At 33.1% G+C, this 18,091-nt stretch overlaps 1 protein-coding gene across 4 annotated transcripts in view; it reads right to left on the bottom strand.

The window, feature by feature from the left end:
* Positions 1–18,091, bottom strand: part of Antp (homeotic protein antennapedia) — a 198,236-nt gene that overhangs the window by 111,024 nt on the left and 69,121 nt on the right. For all 4 annotated transcript variants that reach the window (XM_036370353.2, XM_036370359.2, XM_070113162.1 and 1 more), the window contains exon 2: positions 15,713–15,778. The gene's annotated coding sequence lies outside the window, so the exon portion shown is untranslated. The remainder of the gene's footprint in view (positions 1–15,712; positions 15,779–18,091) is intronic.

Here is an 18,091-nt window from a genome sequence, read left to right as displayed (position 1 = left end):
ACAAACAACCGTTAGGTGAACAAAACTATTATACTCTGTAGCCACAGGTTGCGAGAGTATAAAAATTGTATTTGGTACAGCGAACCGCGATTGAGAAGAACATCTGTGGTTAAAAATTTTTTAGAAAGTGGTCAACGTGTGAGATTTTTTAATAAAATTACGTAAAAACGAATTATCGAGTATACTTGGGTAATTTCAAAAGTTTATGCAACCATTCCAGATTTTCCAAAGATCAGACAAAGCCCAAAAATACCGGATATAATGATTTTCATCGTAGCATATTTTACTGATTCTACATCTGATTTGTTGTTGTGCCCTTATACAGAATGGAAATCTTTTCAATGGAGTCCCCCTAATTGCTTTCGTTTGTTTGGTCACGTATATAGCAGTGGTGTTAATTTGGGCAATTTTAATATAGATATTTTAGAAACGCCAGAATATGTAGCAAATAATAATAAGAAAGGCTTTGACGTATACTATAAGTAAATAAGATACCAAATATGCTTGTACAAGCCACAATTTCATCGAAAAATTAATGTTGAATTTTTACGCAAATTGTAAGAGTACAAAAACTTCGATAACGCCCGTAATTAATCCTTCCTTACTTATTTGAATTTTTGTACTTTGAATCATTTGACACATTAACATAATGCTCATACTTTTACGAAATAGCAAAATGATTTAGTAATTCAGTCAATCCGCTTACAAGTTTGAAAATGTGAAATAAATAAGTTCAGAATTTTCAGCTGTTCAGTGAAAGAGAAAGGGAAAGTTCTAGTAGATTACTAATTTGGATATAATTTTTATTGTGGCTTTTCAAAAGTCCAGCTGTTTAGAAGGTTTAAATAAAATTGAAAGTAGATGGTTATCAATTAGAAAAATTTTTCTGAGATAATTGGTACATTTTGTTTTCAAAGTTTGTTTGGTTAAGTTTTGTTTTGTATGTTAATTGTATATTGGATAAATCAAGGAAATTGCATAAATAAAAAACGCGAAAAGGCGTTCTTAGACTTAAAACGCAAAAATATTTACTTTAAGAAAGGAATGCTGATATTGTGGCTAATGGAAAGATTGTATACCCATGCCTTAATGAATGTATTTAAAATTTAGCTTGCGATGATTTGATTGGGAAAATTACAATTCACTACTCTTTATAAGTAGCATTAATTTCAGATATGTACATTTATATAAATTTTTTATTGATAATTATTCCATACTTTATTCACTGAAAAATTTACAATGCTACAATATGTACATATATGCTACAAACATGATATACATGTATATATATATATATCATGTTTGTCTATTCCGGCAATTAAATTATTCATGCATTTATGAGTAAAGCATTCAACAGTAATTATTGGTGGATGAAACATTTCGATAACATACTCCTATTTGCTTCCCATTCAGTAATATATAATACTTTCATTATGGGTTGCTCGTTTGACTGAATCCCATATCCATTGAGGAATAGATAACTGCTATCGCGATCGATCCTTAGAGACTTGAAACTTTGAGTAGGAAGGTTTCAAACGTTTCCTTAGCCAAACTGTAATTTCCTTTGCAAAAAGTAAAGCTAGACTTGGCCGGTGTGAAAATTAATATGGCTATGAGCTTTTTAGCATAAATTTTGCGAAATTTGTGATGGGTGATGGTTGTAGAAGGCTGCAGTAAACAGGTTTGCGTACCATGGTTGATGAAGTAGACAGGGAAACAATTGAAAGCAGAAACATGGAAACAAAATCGTACTATGCGGTGGTCATAAAAACACGTAGTGCGAGTTTTGCTTTCTTGGATCTTTCTTCGTGTTCATGATTTTAGTTGTGCACCACTCTTTTAGCGTCACTTTTGATGACGAACTAAGTAAAGAAAATTGTCTGAGTGAGGGTACCAACTTATATTATATTTGAGAGCGCGTTTATGCAATGTATGTATGTGTTTGATATAAGGGAGTGAAAACAGAGAGTCGCAGATGAGAAACGACCTATAATTATGGTATGAAGGGTTGTGAAACAGCAAAAGCCGTCAGAAAATAAAACAAGCAGAACTCATGTTAAAAGTTTTTTCTTACTTGTACAAGTATTTCTGTTTGAAAATTACACACGACTTTTATTTTACTTCATTGAATTTAACTAAGTGAATGGTAGAAAACTTGGATAGGATACTAAAATGAACATTAAAGATTTTCTTATGGACATTGATAAACGTTTTCTCTGATACTATAAGAAGAATGGTATTGTAGATGGGCAGAATCGGATTAATGCCACGACAAAGAATGCCGTAATACGAAGACCCATAAAATAATTAAGCCACTAATGAAATTGGCACCCGTGGCTTAGAGGTTTTCACCTAACCACAAAAGCTATAAACCAAACTCGTTATGAACAAGTTCTTCTATCATTTCCCCATACTTTGTGATCAGATGATAACCAAGCCCACTGCCCATATTACGGTTAGGGTGAAAATTACTACGGCGTGGCGTTAGCCACGTTTAGATAAAATCCTACACCTCAGAAACCACTTCACCAATTTCCACAAAATTTAGTGCACTCTTATATAGCATTGTGAAAATGGACGCGAAATTCGGAGACAATTCTTGTACTATATGGGACTATGGATAATATTGAAACCATTTTTTACATTTTTGGCATCGCGACATATTACAACCAGATAAATATGCTCTTTGAGTTTCATTAAGATATCTAAGAGATTGAGTGATACATGTATGTGTATGATATAAAGACTACCGGAAGATTGAAAATCGTTATATTACATTAGGTATATAGAATCTAAGAGAAATATTTTGCCCAATTTTAACCACTTTCGGCGAAAGTACACACAACATATATATACGATAAGAAGTAAACCGGAAGTTTTCAAATCCGTATAATAGGTACATATATAAGGGTTAGTATTGAACCGAGCTTACGAATTTTTCACACAATAACTCATTATTATCAGAAACAGATTCTCACTGAATTTCAATAATTTATCTCAAATACTGACCGATATTTTCGGTATAAAATCAGCTATATCTGAGTTCCATAATACAGGATTAAAATGTGATTTCATTCATTTTCAGACAGTCTAAAAAAAAGCTTGAAATACTTTTTGGCAGCAAGTTTGGTTAATTTAGTTTTAGTGTTTTGTGAGATATGTACTTTAAGCCTATTATGGGGTGGGGTCACGCTCACATTTAAAAAAAGTTTAAACCACAGATGCCCCTCCTATCTTCGATACCCTGTGCCAAATTTATTTGTTTTATCTTAATTTGCGCCTTGGTTATAGTACATTATAAATTTCGCCTAACTGCGTTTAGCGGACGTGTTTTTCCTATGTTTATATTACGCTCGCAATACCATCCTCCGCAGAGTGGCAGAAAAAGTTTACCAAACTAATCCAAGTTTTACTCCCGTTATTGCCTGCACAGATAGTCAACAAGAATTCGATCCGTCTCATCATTTATTGTAGATTATGTATATACCATATGTAATACTCTATATCTACATGGTAGATGAAGAAAACTCTTAAAGATGTTTCGAGAGTATAAAAACCAAGAATGAAAAGGTCTGTTTTGAGTTTAATCATATCCAAGTTGGCGAAAGTCTAATGACTGCTTGATGATGACAATTTTGTGATATCAATATCGAAATTTAGCTCAAAATAAACATCATTACCTAATTTTATTGAGACCCATGTTGACTAGTATATAATGTAATAATAACCTGAATAATAATGACGTATAATAAAAAGTAAGAAAGGGCAAAGTTCGGATGTAATCGAACATTTTATACTCTATACTAGATATGCACTGCACCTAATGAGATCCTGTGTACCAAATAACAGTATCTTATTTCGGAGCTTAGTTATGGCAATTTATTTGTTTTTGATTAATGGCGTTTTGTGGGCGTGGCAGTGGTCCGATTACGCCCATCTGCAATACCAACCGTCGCACGGTACCAAGAAACATGTCTACCAAGTTTCATAAAGATATCTCAATTTTACTCAAGTTACAGCTTGCACGGACGGACAGACGGACGGACGGACAGACAGTCACCCGGATTTCAACTCGTCTCTTCAGCCTGATCATTTATATATATATAAACCTATATCTAACTCGATTAGTTTTAGGTGATACAAACAACCGTTAGGTGAACAAAACTATTATACTCTGTAGCAATAGGTTGCGAGAGTATAAAAATCAGATGGAAATCGTTTAGTTTGATATAAGGGAGTTGGGAGAATATGTTGAATGAGTTTTCCAGATTTAAAAACAATTATACCTATATACTATCTAATCTTTTACCTATACGTACTAAATTTTATCTCGATATCTTTGTTAGACGTTCAGTTAGTTATGGCAAAATACGTTCAATCGGAGAATTTGTACCTCTAATTTGTCCATAAAATGATTTAATAAACTATGTAATCCCAGGGCTGCAAAAGCAGAGTTTGAAACATGTAACTGCTTCATTTTGTAAATATTGGAAATCTTTTTTAAGTTTTTGAAGTTGATATGTACCCTTAACAGGTGACTTTATTATAGCATAAAAGCGCAAAAAAAAGATCTTTGGTTTGCGAGAGTATAAAAATCAGATGGAAATCGTTTAATTTGATATAAGGGAGTTGGGAGAATATGTTGAATGAGTTTTCCAGATTTAAAAACAATTATACCTATATACTATCTAATCTTTTACCTATACGTACTAAATTTTATCTCGATATCTTTGTTAGACGTTCAGTTAGTTATGGCAAAATACGTTCAATCGGAGAATTTGTACCTCTAATTTGTCCATAAAATGATTTAATAAACTAAAGAGCGGTCAGTTTATATGGCAGCTATATATATGTAATGCCAATACGATCTGAACAATTGGTTCAGAGATTGTAGTGATGCCCTGGATAATATTCTAAATCAAATTTAGTGAAGATATCTTGTCAAATATAAAATTTGTTCATGAATAGACTTGATTTTAACTGATCAGTTTGTACGATAACTATAATACTCATATGCTATAGTCCCTTCGCAAACTTAAAATACCCTATTCATTTAAAACGTTGTAGACGGTAATAGCCTCCACATTCGACTCAAACTCTTGGCCGGCAAAAAAATAAATCAATATTTCATGATCATCATCGAAGGAGAATAGTCACCATATATGGGATACAATCGCTCTTGGTTTTCAATGCGCGATTTCCTTTCCAAAAACAATAATCGAATTACCGACCAATATGACTTATTTTGCATTTTTACACAATCCATAGGCGACCTCGTTTCCACACGCGGGCAAAACCGAACTACGACTCCGATTCAACTGAAAAGTTTACAGAAATAACCTACGAATATATTACAGGATAGTAAATATACTGAAATATAAATACTATTTACGATACTTGCACAATTGGAATAAGTAGCTATCGGTACATACTTGTATGTATGGTACTTGAACCTCGTAAGTACATACATTTTGTTATATGCACATACATTTATATGTGTACATTTACTCATGAATTCGTATCGCCTTCTGTGGTCACACGTTAAGTGAGTGAAAACTATGTTCTGGTTTTAAAATAAAATATGGTCTTAATAACCATCAGTTAGCGAAAACAATATAGAAGCGAGACTTCTCTCGCAGATGCAGCGAAACGTAAATGATTTCTAGTGAGACGAAATTTTCTCATCATATCGCCGGGGCTGTGGTTTATAATATTGTATTATATTCTCATAAATGTACATTGTCTGTGATTTGAATTATTTAACTATGTACAAGGAGCTCCCCTATTAATTTGGACTTCCGTTAACGTTTTTTTAAGCAATGCTTCTAAATTTACTACAAACCAAAAATTAAAACCAAATGCATATTTTAAGCTCCTATCTTATATTTAATTACCAATTAACAGTTTGTTAACTTTGGTGTTTTTATTCATTCTTTTGATACAAATTAATGTTGTAGTAGTTCAAGAAAACCGTCACGCATACATAATAATGCTAACCTTTAACCCAAGCTTACAACTATCATTAATAAAAAAGTTCACAACTTTTCTGCAGCCAAGTGGAACATTTTCTGCCATACGACAGCTTCAAGTATGCGTTCCCTAGCAGTGAAAATTAAAACGAAAATTACTGAAGCAAATAGCCTTTTGTTGCCTCACACTGGCTTCCCTCGACCGTTAATTTCTCTTCCGCTTCGCTATCTTAGTTGCCGAACAACAAATTTACATAATTCTGCAGCATTTTTTACATAAAACCAAAGAGTGCTCACTACAAAAGCAAAAAACCCTGGAAATCAAAAAATTTTATGATAATTTTTAATTTAAAAATTCATTTTACATATTCTTGTTGATAAGCTCTTGAATTGCAGGTAAAATTTTTGAAAACAGGATAGTCCTCGAATATGTACTAATATTTGAATGACGTATTGAATATACAGATTCAATAACGTAGAACATGCATATATCTTTCTTAGTTTTGATATTAAAAAGCATATATTAAAATCCACATTGAAATTGATTTCATGTACTAACACAATCCCTATTTTCAAAAATCTTCATTTTTTTTTCATCAACCAACTTTTATTTTACTATCATTTAAACCTTAATTTATTCCGTCGGCGGTAAATAATAATATAATGATACTTATTCGTTCTCAAATACTTTAGATACTTCAAAGCACAATTTTCTAAAACCTCCAGACGAACCACCATTTGCCGTCGGCAGGTGAACAACAATTCCACCAAATACTTTTTATCTACAGGAGGAGTGGCGATGACATATTCATCCCCTTTCATCTCTCTATTTGACCGAAATGAAACAAATGAATAATGGCTGCTGGTAGCGCTGGGCGACCGCCATAAAACACATGTCCTCCGATTCACATTAAACTGCTCATAACTACATGTACGTACATTCAACTGCACTCCTAACTCTGACACGCACACTCTGAAATATTCATTCAGAAACGAAACAGCAAAACTTTATTAAGAGAAAGAGGAAAGAGAAAGACCGACAATGGGCCTAATGCAAGTGAATTACCGACGGCATGTCTGTCCGTCTACCGTTTAGACTTTCCTGTTTGGTGGATATGTTTCAACTGAACAGCCACAGCTACCGTTTGCTGAAAAAAAATGTATGATTTCCATTCCAAAAGATAAGAGAATTACTCTCGCATTGATTCTCTTCGTTTAAATTATTTCTTTGTCTTTTGAACGTTAAGTGGCTACAGAGTTCTCTGTCGTTTAAAATACATTGGTGGTTCGTATGAAATCAGCTGTTTCCCTTCTGAATCTTCTCTTGGGAAATGTATTATTTATTATTTTTCTCATTAATAAATTGAGCGTTGCCACTTGTGCTATATTATACCAAAATGACAATTCCAAGGGCACTTACGAATTAACTAATAAAACTTATTTGCCCCAAATCTTTGAAAGGCCTTTAACACGTGCACAAATTATCAGGATATCAAAACGAATTGAATTGAAACATTTTCACACCTAAAAAATGTTGCAATAAAGCGGATAATTAGTGAACATAGTTTCTTATATATACTGAGGTGTGGTGAGAGAAAGGGAAAAATTCGTCACAAAATTGTTAGACCTCATCTACCAGTTACAAAGACTTTCGGAATTCTAGGTGACTTCAGCCGAATATATCGACCATTGTGGTTAATTTTTTAGCGTTAAATGTGAATAAAGAATTTTTTTTTATATATACAAGAAATGAAATCCGCTTGTCTCTCTGTCCGTCCGTCTGTATAGGCTGTAACTTAAGTAAAAATTTAAATATCTTGATGATACTTGGGCACTTGTGTGGCACCATGCGAGATTGGTAATTCAGATGGGCGGAATGGGACCATTGCCACGCTCATAAAATATCATTAATCGAATACCTATAAAGTATTATAACAACAGTGTGGGAATGGGCGAGATTGGACCGTATATACCGGTCATTATGTGAGATATCCTACCCCCCTTATACTTAACATACGAATTTCAAACTTCCGGTTGAATTCATAGCGTATACAGTAGCGGGAAAAGAAATCCGGACACTTACATACATATGCCAACTTCGAATCGGCACGGTAGATGCAAAAAGGTTTTAATCAGTTTGAATTTTTTTGTTGTTCTATATTGAATATTATATTTTCTTTTACGTTTGAGTTAAGTATTCCTGCAGCGTCATTAGTGAAAAAAAATAAAAATAAAAGTTAACTATGTCGAAAAATACTGAATCAAGCAAAGGCGTTGTATTTACTTTACAAAGAAAATTAAGCCTCCAACACTAGGAGGAATGAGAAGACTAATGACCAGGAGGATCAAATACTTAAACGTCTAAGCATGTCAAATTGCCTTAAAGCTGTAAGAGGTAGCAGAAGAAGGAAGAAACATTCAATTAAAAGAAATCGAAATGAGCATTCGGACTGTATGAAAAGCCTTTAAGGAGGCCGGGTTTAATGGTTCCTGAAACTCGTCAAAAACGGTTCCAATGAGCTAATATACGGAAATTAAATGATTAAAGAAATGTTATATTTTCTAATGAATCTGAAATAAACCTTTTCGGTTCAGATGGGATGTCCGACTTACGAAGTAAAGTCGGCGAACGGTTTGTTTATATGAAGTTGGATATTTCATACTAATTGATGGAAATGTATTCAAGGAAAAATTTCCAACAATTTCAGGCTATAGTATCATACCATTCATTGTGGAGCATTATCATTCGTATGCCGAAAGTGATATATTTCAGGAAGATTCTGCGTATTCCCATTGTTCAATTTGTTTTATTTAGTTATTATAAAAAAAAAACCAAGCTTCTAATTTTTCATTTTTTTTTTATTGAAATAATTTTTTGAAGGATAAATAACTCACTTGGACTGAACAAGCAATAGATCCGATCTGAATGGAATAGAGAATTTTAGCCTTTCTTCAAAGGTAAAGATACAATACGAAAAAGAAACCCTATACTTTAGAAAAGTTTAACTCAATTTTAGAAAATGTGACATACAAAATATGGTGGATTTTATGTCAAGTATCACGGCCGTCTTACAAATCAAAGGCGGTTAAAAAATAATAATGAAGGCTAATTTGTATATAATTTCAATATTTAGCTAATAGTTTATTATAATATATAAATAAAAAATGGTTATGTTCTTTAATACTTTTAAATTATCGCAATTTGAAATTAAAGTTTGTTAAGTTTGTTGTTATAACTGCTAGCTAAGGAATAATTATTAAGATCAGGTATTTAATTAACATTTTCGTCAAACCTTCTAAGAAATGTAGCAACTCATGCATTTTGTAGTCTGACCCGATTTCTGTGTCCTCTACTGTGTATCTGTCAATAAGTAAAATGGTTTAGCAAAATTAATCGAACGTATAATATTGAATTTACTGCAGCTTAATTCGGAAAATGTGAGCCATTGATCCACGTAGTACCCCAACTTCCATATGCTATATATAACAATTTTCTTTATTTCAGTAGACTTTATGTCGAATAAGTTGGTCAGTGTGCGAGTAAAATTGTTTAGAAACATCTCTGGAACATGTTATACTTGAGTAATGGAAAAAGTTAATGCAAACAGACCTGGTCTTCCGTTAGCCTTAATATACCCTATGCGGGGATTTACGACTTTTAGCCTGTAATATTTTAATGTATATAGGTGGATTTCCTAACCGTAATTTAGTTTACAACTTAATATGAATGAAGTTGGTCTAGACCTTGATCTAAACTTATATCCCTAATTCCGACTATTTGTTTGATGTTTTCCTCATATACCCAATATATTAAGTTGAATCGGAACATAGAATATATTGCGGCAGCACATACATATGGAATAGTGGAGTAAAAAAGAAACATTCCTATTATTGGGTTGGCGGATTTCACTCATAGATGGCTTCAGTTGAATTTTTAGGTAGGCGTAGTCCAAATGTAAAAAACATTTTGTTATTTGATAGCTGGCAATTCAGCTGTCAATCAGTAAAAAAAAGTTTTTTGATCGGTTGCATAGTGTTCGTTTGGCGTTCGTTGAAAAATGGAAGATCAAAAGGAACATTTTCGTCATATTTTGCTTTTTTATTTTCGCAAAGGGAAAAACGCATCGCAAGCTCACAAAAAGTTATGTGCTGCTTATGGCGACGAAACCATAAAAGAACGGCAGTGTCAAAATTAGTTTGCCAAATTTCGTTCTGGTGATTTTTCACTCAAAGATGAAAAACGCTCTGGTCGTCCAGTTGAAGTTAATGACGACCTAATCAAAGCAATAATCGATTCGGATCGTCACAGTACAACACGTGAGATTGCAGAGAAGCTGCAGGTATCACATACATGCATTGAAAATCACTTAAAACAACTTGGCTATGTACAAAAACTCGATACATGGGTTCCTCACGAACTGAAAGAAACGCATTTAACGCGAAGCATTAACAGCTGCGATTTGCTAAAGAAACGTAATGAAAATGATCCATTTTTAAAACGAATGATAACTGGCGATGAAAAATGGGTTGTTTACAACAATATCGAGCGGAAAAGATCGTGGAGCAGGCCAGGTAAACCACCTCAGACAACATCAAAAGCTGGTATTCATCAAAAGAAGGTTTTGTTATCAGTTTGGTGGGATTATAAAGGAATTGTCTACTTTGAACTCTTACCACCCAACCGAACGACCAATTCTGTTGTCTACATTGAACAACTAATGAAATTAAACAATGCAGTTGAAGAAAAGCGGCCCGAATTGATAAATAGAAAAGGTGTTGTACAAGTATTCCATCATGACAATGCAAGGCCACACACATCTTTGCTCACTCGGCAAAAATTATTGGAGCTTGGTGTGGATGTTTTGCCACATCCCCCATATAGTCCTGACCTTGCACCATCAGATTACTTTTTGTTTCGATCTTTACAAAACTCTTTGAATGGTAAAAGTTTCAATAATGATGATGATGTCAAATCGTATGATTCAGTTTTTTGCTAATAAAAACCAGAAGTTTTATGAACGTGGGATTATGATATTATATTATATATTATATTACCCAACCCAAACAATTAGACTCTAAAACGAAATAAAGCTTTAGGAGACTCAAAATATGTTGAAATTGCTATTTTTGATAACGGAACAAAACGATACAAGTCAATTTATTAGTTTAAAATATTAAGTAGATAACTTGAGTGTACTATGTGGAATGATCGATGAAATACATACTTGTATATATTTTATATGGGAAAAAAATTATGAGTCAAATTTTAAAATATTGTATATTACAAGTACATTACATTAGGCGATGTTTCGATAACGAGAGTAATTCAGCTGTCAGCATTCCCAACATCGACATCAATGTACACCAAGCTTGTTTAGCAACGATACAACGTATTTGCATGCGGCAGAATTGTGTCTTTAATGTTGTTATTAGTATTTTTTTTTTGTTAAGTAAAGTAAAATGTAAAAACTAGAAGCAGAGAAATTAAACAGATGCGGTCATGATACATTAAGTTTCAAGGCAACTTGCGTTTTGCCTATCCTGTCTACCGGTTGAAAAAGAGCCACTTAATATTAGTGTGCGTGACCACGGCAAACACCAAAACCCTGCTCACAGTTTAGGCACTGAACTTTCGGGTATGGAGAAAGAAAAGTTAGAGGTAAACAATCACAATGGTTGGCGTGTATGTTGCGCATGTGCGCGTTTATTATCTTGACCATTCATTTCAATGCGCACGCACCTCTCTATAATCTTTTTTACCAGCTTCGAAACGCACTTTAAGCAATGCATCTTTGTAGCTTTTATGGTGCAAAAAATAAAACAGTCGGAGAGTAAACGGCTACCAATTCATCTACTGAAAATCCAAACACAGTACCGGTCATAGTGGTCACAAATTGGATACTCGTATAACTTTTGCTTTCCGGCATAGTGAATTTCAACCTAGATGTAGAACAAACCTTGTGATGAACCCCTTAATATATTTTGTTATTAACCGTTGAAGAATGTGTTTCCACTGAAATTTATTTCAAGTTTTGGGATAAACATATAATAGAAAAAAGAATGCAAGAAGGTGCTTGTTCCAGCTTTTTATCATCTTCAACAATAAGTGAAAAGAGGTCATAACTACACACATAACATATTCCTTAGACATTTTCTTCCCACAAATTGTTTTTATCGTTTCTCGTCACAAAAACTGGGGTTAATATATAGAACACAGTTTTAAAATAATAAATATTATAAGTTGATGCTGTTAGTAGAAATTGTTTTAAAGTGAATATATTTATATGGCCGTAAGAGTCTTGATTTTATTGATGTTACTGTATATGTATATACATACACACATATATATATTATATATACATACATATATTTTAGCATGTTTAATCATTTGGTGTGTTTGTTGTGTTTCATCTTGGCGAATTGCAGGCAATACCATGTTATTTACGTTCCATGTTCGCAGTACTGATCTTGCCCCTTGGCGTTTAAAATAAAAAAAAAACTAAATTAATGTTTTCCTTCGTTCGCTTCTTGTTGCTTTTACTTGTTTATGTTTCATGAATTGTTATCCGTTGGCGTTTGTAATGTTATGTAGAACTGTGGCTCGCTCGTTTTGTCGTCATTTATGTGTTGCAATGCGCACATCTACAATACGAAGTATGCATGTACCAGTAAACTGTCTACGTCTTGCAATGCTGCTATTTGGTATGCAATTTTAACATCTTATTTGGATTATACTTAAAACGAAAGCGTTTAGTGCAGCAATCGCTTGTTTACTGTCAATTGAATTGTCAATTGGTTCGATGACAAGCGCAGGCCCAGTAACAGAACAGGCGCATCCAATTTTTAGCGTCCAGACGCCAACCTGACGTTGCGCTGGTGAATATCGGTAATGGACGACTGAAGGTTGTTTTCTTGTCAGACTTACAAGGTGTGTGGATGCATGTAAATGCAAAATTTTTTCTCTTTGACTTGGGAATCCTTATGGAATACAGTAATTTGACGCAATGTTAATTCTTTAGCATTCAAAAGGTGTTTAGGTATTTGGAAAATTATTTAATGGTTTGCACATTCGCACTAATTCATATGTACTAAGAAGAAAATAACATCTTTTACATTTAAGTTCGAATTAACCTTTTCAAATGACGGAATTTTATATATGTATATAATATACATATTTGTTCCTGTTACTCCTGCAAGAGGCAATGGATGATTGACCAACAAAAATTAAGTACTATATTATGACAATTCGATAAAATGCTTTGATTGTTTGTAATATTTGATTTGATTTTTTTATAATAACTTATAATTTTAAACACATAAGCTGAATAATATGTGACATATACTTTTTGTTTGGGTAAGAAAGGGTGTTTTTTTAGACGTGTGGTTTTCAATGAGGCAATACCTTTTTCGGAGCTGGAATTTTTGACAGCTGTTACTTGATTTATACTCAGTTTGGTTTGCCATTTCATAATAAATAGACTTACTCTCCTGAACGATGTTGGCAAATTGTGCTAATTTATCCAAAATAATGGTTTGGTACGCGCGACATATCGCGCGCTGTGTCTAATATACGGTAAACATAATCGTCCAGCAGAATCTGTAATAGAGCAACCATGAATCGCTATCGCACCATGTTTACTCTAGTGGATAATGCGTATCCTCAGAGATGCCGTACAGTGCGCACCGAAGACGTTATTGCTGCTGTAGCAGAGTATCGAAGAAGACCCGAATGACTTCATCCGAAATCGCGCGCAACAATTGGCACCGTCGAAACCAGTTATGGAAGAATTCGTAGATTGATCTTAGCTTGCGGGCTTACAAAATCTAACTCGTACAAGAATTGAAGCCGAACTACCATCAAGTGGGTCGCACGTTCGGTGAATGGGCTCAAAACGAGATGGTCACCAATACCGATTTTTACAAGAAAATTTTGTTGATCGATGAAGCTCACTTTTGGTTAAATGGGTACGTTAATACACAAAATTGTCATATTTGGAGTGATGATAATCCACAAGCTATTGTTGAGATGTCGTTTATTTCTCCGTCACTGCTTGGTGTGCTGTATGTGCAGAGGTTATTTGTCCATATTTCTTCAAAAATGAAGCTGGCCATAATGTTATAGTCTATGGAACGCTATAGAGCCATTAATTATGACTTTGTCGTGTCTGAATTGGTGAATGTTGGTGTGAACTACATCTGGTTCCAACAAGACGGCGCTACATGCCATACAGCCAACAAATCAATCAATTTATTGAAGAAAACATTTGGACGCATTATTCCGCGACATGGGCCTGTGTCGTGAACTCCAGAATCGTGCGATTTAACACCGCTGGACTAGTTTTTTGGGGGTTTATGTGAAGTCGTTTGTCTACGCAGATAAGCCCTTGACGTTTGACAATTGTTGCAAAAAATGGTCGAAATTGTGGCTCTCGGCCCCCTATTCGGCCAGCTGCAGTGGTCATTTGCCCGAAATAATTTTTAAAATTAGTAATAATGCCATTACATTAAACTATATGCATTATGGGGTTACATACAGTTACAATTTTTAACAAATCGATTTTTATTATTATTTTTACTTTTTTCTTATAGTGCATATATTTACACACAGAAAATTTCATATCGTTCCGGTGAATATTTTCGAAGTTACACGCAAATTTTAAAGTTTTTTTTATTCCATGTAAAGTACATTCCAAACTTTAAACGCGTTTTTATCAGGATGGTGTTTTCGAAGTCGGTGGCAAACATTACTAAAAACGGCTAACCGATTAGTCTCAAATTTTAACACGATCTTCTTAAATATATTTTTTTAGTAATTATTCGAAGATTTTATTTTCTCCGATAAGTATTTTTGTTTTTATAAACAATTTAAATCGGTGAAAAATCGATTTTTTTTTTGAGAAACCGCCATTTAATCAAAAAATTTTAGTTTGCTTATTCCTTCGATTTATTACTAGATTTAATATTACTTTAACGAAATCTGTTTGGTTTTTAAATTTCAGATAATCAAGTTCAGAGATATAGTGGTCACCGCAAAACGTCTTTTTTGAGAAGATCTCCCGGAGATCAGCTCTAGCTCTTTTCCATATAAATATTTTTACTAGTACTAAGTCTTAAAATATAGCTAAAAGATACCATAATATGTTTTTAAATTTTTGGATCAATAAATTTAAAAGTTTTCTCAGAAAAACTTCTGGGAAATTCACTTTTTTCAAACTATATATAACCCCTTATATTACTTCTTGAAAACCACATGTCTAAAAAAAGACCATATGCTTTATTAAAAACGGCTTAGCACAGACAATCAAACAAACGCACTAAACTGAAAGGCTCCCTAAAACCTCATGGTATATAAGTATCGGTTTGTTAATATATATAGTGTAATAAAACGGTGTCCGTAATAAGGATATATAGAAAATAAAAATATGATATAATTATATTATATTAAATAAAAATATTTCGTAATAGCAACTGTAAAAAAAAATATTTAAATCGTTTTACTAATCGTTATACATTTTTTTTACACCATCAGAAAGTATAGATTGCAATGAAGAAAAAGCTTATCGACTAAAACACAGATATTTTGACGTAAGATTTTTCGATAGAAAATTAGTGTCCTTTTTCAATATTCAGTAAAAATAAGGAGAAAAAATATATATTTTAAATCAAATAGATTACGGTGTTTGGGACATTAAAAGGTTAGTTTACTCCGAATTTCGTGACATAATATGGTCCCGAAATCTCACCTGGGAATTTTGTTAAGGGATTTGAAAATCATGTAGGTCCAATCATCCAATTTCTGCGAAATTATTCTGAAAAAGAAATAACAAAGTCAAATGCATTTACAATCATGTATTAAATAGTATTTTTTTTTCAATGCTTCACATGTGTACCAAGTTTCATAAAGATATCTAAATTTTCACTAAAGTTACAGCTTGCACAGACGGACGGACAAACAGTCAACCGGATTTCAACTCGTCTCTTCATCCTGATCATTTATATATACAAAACCCTGTATCTAACTCGATTAGTTTTAGGTGATACAAACAACCGTTAGGTGAACAAAACTATTATACTCTGTAGCAACAGGTTGCGAGAGTATAAGAAGAAAAACCATTAACTTCAGCTGCACCGACAGTACAATACCCTTCACAGGTACATTTCTTATGGCGACTATATGTGTAACTAAATATGAAAATGTAATCAGTCAGTGGTTTGCGTCCAACGGAAAGGAAATGATCTTTCAGAAAACTTTATCTTGATATGCTTTATTGCCGATCTGCGAAATTTTGTGAAGATATCTCGTCAAATAAAAAAGTTTCCAATGCATTGATAGCTACATGATATAGCGGTTTGATCTAAACAATTTGTAACGATAATATTTCAAGCCAAATTTCGTGAAGAAGTCTTACTAAATACAAAATTTTTCCATACAAAAACTTGTTTTTGATCGTTCAGTTTATATGGCAGCTATATACTGGTCTGATATCGGAGGTTTCGACAAATGAGCAGCCTCTTGGGGAGAAAAATCTGCTATTCGCTTGCCAAGAAATAAAAGAATATGGCATATCTTATATATATTTCATTAATATAAGTGGCAACGAATGCGATCGCCTGATAGATGCGCAGATATAGAGGTATGTATGTATGTAGTATATGAGTAAGACCATCAACTACGTTGAGCGCACTTATTTAAAACTTCTAAGATACAGTACACCCTCGGCAATTGGGACAGAATAAGTTAAATGTTTATTACAATAATCGCAGCTGTCCCAATTATCGATTGTTTTCAAGAAGCATTAGAAAAAATATGAAACATTGCTCTTATCGTAATCATATTGTATCCTTATAAGTTGGCATATATACTTGTAATATTGGGGACATATTAAATGATATATATAAATCGCATTTGGCGCATGAGAAAATATCATTCATATTTGGTACCAAATCGGGTTATACCTATTTTCATGCTTAATTTTATTACCAGAGGGACGAAAAGCATCGGATATATATAATAATATACAAGTATGTAGGGCTACGAGAAGATGGAAGTCTATTTCGTTTATTTAAGACATCAAAGTACATCATGCTAATTGAAAAATTCTTGATAAATTTTATTGAAAAGTCTATTATTTTTACGAACCGATATGTGCGAGAGGTATGCAATTAATTAGATTGCGTATTTAGGGATTAATGGCCGATATAACAGTGAGGCAAGTATGTCAGAGGAACTTAGATCATCATATTCGTCATAAGAGGGTTTGAAAAATTTATGGGCCGATTTGGTTCATTTTTAGATGAGGGATTAAGATTTCGATATGGGAATTATGCGAAGTTGTAGTACTCTGAAAATCTGTTGTTTTAGATATTACGATGCCCCGAGGTTGGTTAACATAGTTTACTAATTTAGATTAGAAAGAGTATTTTAGGTTTGGAAACTGTCAGGTTGGATTTATTAAAATATGTATTTGCTAGAAACTCAATATTTTAAACAACATAATATTTTAATAGCAATATAATATAATATATTATATAATATTATAATGTCTAGTATATTTTATTTTAAATATCAACTTGTAATCGATTTTTTGAAATTTAAGCATTTTATGTGTAAACTAGAATTTTTTACAGGTATATGCTTATATATACACATGGTGCATGATGCTCCACAAGTAATACCACCATTCAAACAACTGTCCAACTTGCGTTCAATGTTTAGCAATTTACACCTTTTCTACCAATTTATTTGAAATTTTCCCAGATTTATTCTTTTACTTTCGTTTGAAGCTGAGATAGTAGGATTCGGTTACCGTTCACGTTGAGAATAAACCTCTTAAGTAAAGCCAACGGCTGTCTAAACGTCTAAGCTTATCATATTATTGAACGAGCCAGGCGGCTATATGAAACACCACAATAAAAGAAAAACAACTGTGGGTATCTGGGAGAATGAACACAAATAATACCCAATTTTTATTTCATTCACAGTGCCTATTGGTATTATTTCAACACAGTAATGGTGATATAGTATTTTCTGCTGCGAAGTTTTTTCCATTCAGCAGAATGCCACTGTTTTCTTTGACTGTCAACTAAAGCGTACCGGTAAATAACCAAATATACAAACAAAC

This window comes from Bactrocera oleae, chromosome 2, assembly GCF_042242935.1.
Source record: "Bactrocera oleae isolate idBacOlea1 chromosome 2, idBacOlea1, whole genome shotgun sequence".
In the NCBI taxonomy this organism is placed as follows: Eukaryota; Metazoa; Arthropoda; class Insecta; order Diptera; family Tephritidae; genus Bactrocera; species Bactrocera oleae.
Note: the sequence above shows the minus strand (reverse complement) of the source record. Positions and strands in the feature narration are given on the sequence as shown.